The sequence below is a fragment of the Lygodium microphyllum genome, chromosome 1 (genome assembly GCF_053477565.2).
Source record: "Lygodium microphyllum isolate KBCC chromosome 1, Lygodium_microphyllum_v1.1.10, whole genome shotgun sequence".
Classification (NCBI taxonomy): Eukaryota; Viridiplantae; Streptophyta; class Polypodiopsida; order Schizaeales; family Lygodiaceae; genus Lygodium; species Lygodium microphyllum.
The window spans coordinates 24,556,527-24,560,563 of NC_141135.1; the positions used below are offsets into that span (position 1 = coordinate 24,556,527).

The 4,037-nt window shown below is 48.1% G+C and overlaps 1 pseudogene; it reads right to left on the reverse strand.

Moving 5' to 3' along the window:
* Positions 1 to 2,270: 2,270 nt before the first annotated feature.
* On the reverse strand, positions 2,271 to 3,826 carry LOC148040924 (putative carboxylesterase 18 pseudogene; annotated as a pseudogene).
* Between the last annotated feature and the right edge of the window lie 211 nt (positions 3,827 to 4,037).

Here is a 4,037-nt window from a genome sequence, read left to right on the forward strand (position 1 = left end):
ATGCCATTGTGACCTCCTCTTTTGATCTTCATAGATCCATTAGGCAAGGGTGCCCTTTGGCACCCCTCCTCTTTGCCTTAATCATCAATCCATTGTTGGGAAGAATTGATAAAGCTTTATGGATAGGTGTTGTACAGGGCTTGCCATTGCCTAATGGTTCTCAAGTAGTAGTTCAATTTTTCACGATGATAACGCGTCAATAGTAGGGGTTGCGAAGGAACCAATGACTATTCTACTAGAGATATATCTGAGTTCTCTCAGCTCACGGCATCAAAGGTTGATCAGAAGAAGATTGTGTTGTTTTCTCTATCATGGAAAGAGCCCAAAACCTAGATCATCGAACTACGATTCAAGGTAGTTAAGCTAGGTGAGTTGCTACAGTATCTTGGAGTGCCCACCATTGGGTTGGGAGTAACCCTCAAGCAGAGGTTTGAATGGTTCAAAAATAAGTTCCATGAGAAAATCAAGGGTAGAATGGATGCTCCATTATCCGTTGTTGGCAAGTTAACTATGATAAAAAAATGTGTTGTCTACAACAATGGTTTATATTGCCTTAGTGCTCTCCTTTTCTCAAACAACTTGGGCAAGCCTTGAGAGGAATTTGAGACAGTTTCTTTGGAGCAAGCAAGGTAGAGAGGGTATGCCACAAGTAGGATAGGACATGATGACTAAAGATGAGAAATGGGGTGGTGTTGGATTGGAGAGTCTTATGTGCAAAGCCCAAAGTCTTAGCATGGCTATTCTAAAGGGTCTAAACGTGTAACAACCTTGGATGATTTTAATGAGGCATTGGATGTCACATGTGAAGATCAAGTGGTTGTTATGGGACAATGTTGATTTACACTATGTGTTGTCATGTGCCCACCTAACCATTAAGATTCCCTGATTTGATGTAGCCTAAGGACTAGCTTCTCAATGGTAGAATGTGTTGTCCAATGTCGATCGGGTCTCTAGAGGACCTATGAAAGGTGACTCCTCCCTTATCAGAAGCATATGGCTTTTTCCTTTAGCCTATGACCCTCCCTCTACTTTAATCCATAGGAATGCTAGTTTGTCCAAAGTATTGCATGACAAAGGTGATGTGGTATGGGCCAATTTATGGAATGCAGAACTAACTTCATGGAGACAACTAGATTAAGTTGCAAATCGATTTGGCTTATCTAACAAGGAGATGACATGGCTTAGAGATGTGTTGTTGACATGTAGAAGTGATTGGCCCACTTCAGTTTTTAAGGAAAGATACTCATGTCCAACTGCTAAAAGTCTATGTTACTACAAGTCCATGCGAGACTATAGGACTTCCCCTCCTAATACAGTCATGAATTCACTACAGAAGTGAAAAAGAGAATGCCCAATGGCAAAGTTTTCGACTATTGAGAAACATGGATCTTGAGCATGGTTAGTTATGAAGGTCAGAAGGCAAAGACTCGAACCGTGATGACATCGACAAGAGACAATGATTGTTACTCAAGTGAATTAGGTTCTAAGATAAAGTGCTTGGACATATAAACACAATCTTGAGTAGGACATGACAAGGACACAAATTGGAAGTACAAAGTACAATAGCATTTCATTGAAATGAGAGCCACATACATGCTTATATAGCCTTTGAGTTGTTTCACTCTCCTCACTGTGTTTATGGGATATAGAGCATCTCTTTCTAGAGCATACATCATTTGTCTATCTTTCAATAGCAACATGGAAGAGAAGATTGTGCAATGTCTAAAGAGCTTCACCCTCTTACAAGATCAATGTTATGCATTGAAGACTAATGGTTAAGAAGCTCTCACTTCATATGTGTCTTACCAAAAGTCTCCCTACTCCACCCACTATGTGGGCAAGCAGAGGAAACCAAAAAACACTTATTTTGGGAGTGTTTGCATGTGGTGTTAGTGTGGCAAAAGGTTCAGAATTGGTTGAAACAAGCCAATCTTAAGTGTGACTTTAGCATGGTCAATGTTTTTTTTTTTGGGAGATCATACTAATATCGATGACAATTCGTGGAGGCTGCTAGTGAGCCTATTGTCAAGTACCATGCTTAAGTTTGTTGGGTGTAAAAGAAATTGCATGATCTTTAGAAGGAACTCTTATAAAGGCATTTTGCCTATTCTAACTGGAGCAAGAGGCAATAGCTTTGTTGAGAGTTGTCAGAAGTAGGCATTGGATCTTCAAACTTTTTTGCAAGAAGTTAAGTGCCATGGCATACAGTCATGCTGCATCCAAGTGATGCTGTAAATAATTACGTTTTTAATGAAATATATTTCTAAGGAACACAATACGAAGAAAAGCTAGAGGCAGCGATGGTGTAAATAATTACTTTTTTAATGAAATATATTTCTAAGCAGCGCATTACAAAAAAAGACTAGAGGCAACGGCTAAGTTGGTAGGAATGCAAACTACATTAATGTGATAACAAGAGTTGACTGTACATTGATGGGAGCCGACACATACAAAACCATGTACGCGTCAGAGGCTAGAAAGAAGCATTGCGAGGACGGCGTGATAAGCATGATAAAGGGAGAGGGCGGCTCAGTCACAACCTCAAGACAACTCAGTCACAACCTCAAGAGAGAGACGTGATGAATTGCTGGACGTCCACGAGGAGGCGGGCGGTCGACTTGGTCCAGGGGGCTGCGTAGAAGCCGTGGACGGCGCCTGCGTAGCGCAAGAGCCGGACGTCCTTGCCGGCCCGCCGGAGCTCCCCCACGTAGCGCCGCTGGTGGTCCTTCAGGCAGTCGTACTCGCCCACCGCCACCAGGCACGGTGGCAGCGCCACGTGGCGCAACTCAGGCGCCCCAGGGGCCGCCACGTTGGCGGCCGGGTGATCCCGACTGGACCCCCCGGGCAGGAAGGCCCGCCACGCCCAGTCGCACATGACGGGCGTCAGGACGGGCACACGCGCCAGCCGCCTCTCTGCCGGCGTCCGCCCCTCCCCTCCGAAGAACGGACACAGCATCACCGTCCCTCGCACCTTCATCGGCCCCCCCGACATCGCCGCCCTGCAAGCCACGTGGTGCGCGATGTTGCCCCCCGCGCTATCGCCCGCCACGAAGCAGCGTGCCACGTCGGCGCCCGCCGGCGGCGAGGCCGCCAGCCACGTCAGCGCCGCGGTCCCGTCGTCGTAGGCCGCCGGGAACGGGTGGGCGGGCGTCTTCCGGTAGTCCAAGGAGACGATAACGGCGTTGAAGCGGCGGCAGAACCGACGGCAGAGGGAGTCGAAGACGAGGGAGCCCGCAGACAGCGTCGTGAAGCCGCCGCCGTGGAAGTAGAGGATGACGGGCAGGAGCTCCGCCGGCGCCGTGATCTCGCCGTCAGCTGCGGCAGTCTTGTGGACGACGGCGGGTGAGAAGAGGCGCACCCAGACTCCTGTGGTTTGGTCGATGACGACGTCCTTGGTGGAGACTCCGTCGACGGGCTTCTCGTTAGCGGGCGTCTGTCTGTCCAGAAGCGACGTCAAGGGCCGGTTGAGCGACCCGTCCTTACGCACCGTCAGCATCGCCCTGACGCTCAGCGCCAGCCGGATCAGCCACGGGCACTCCATGGGGCTCCTCTCTCTCGAGAAGAAGCTCTCTTCTTCTTCTTCTTCTTCTACCTCCTGCCGCTGCCTCTGGTCCTGTCCCTTCTCATCTGTTGCTTCCGCCATCGCCTCAGACCTGTGGCACCTCCGCAATCTCGCGGCTCGCCTTCTTCTTCTTCTTCCTGCGTCTGTCGTCTCTTCCGCCTGCTTTTCCAAAGCTTTCTCTTATAATCCCTCGCACTGATATTTCTGAAATCACGTTTTTGTCACGAAACGCCGGGGTTCGAGGCTTTTTCGGGCCATCGCGTCGGCGTTGTCGCACCGTCAAAATTTCAATTACGATATTGCCTATGTAGTACTCCCATACTATAAATGTCCTTTTTGCCTATTTCTTAACATCTACCTAAGATATGGAAAATAAGGGGCACATATTGTAGATCAATTCATTCTAGACTATAGCACAACCATTATCCATACCACTTACAACAAGTATTGTTTTGGACAACAAGACGTATCGGTG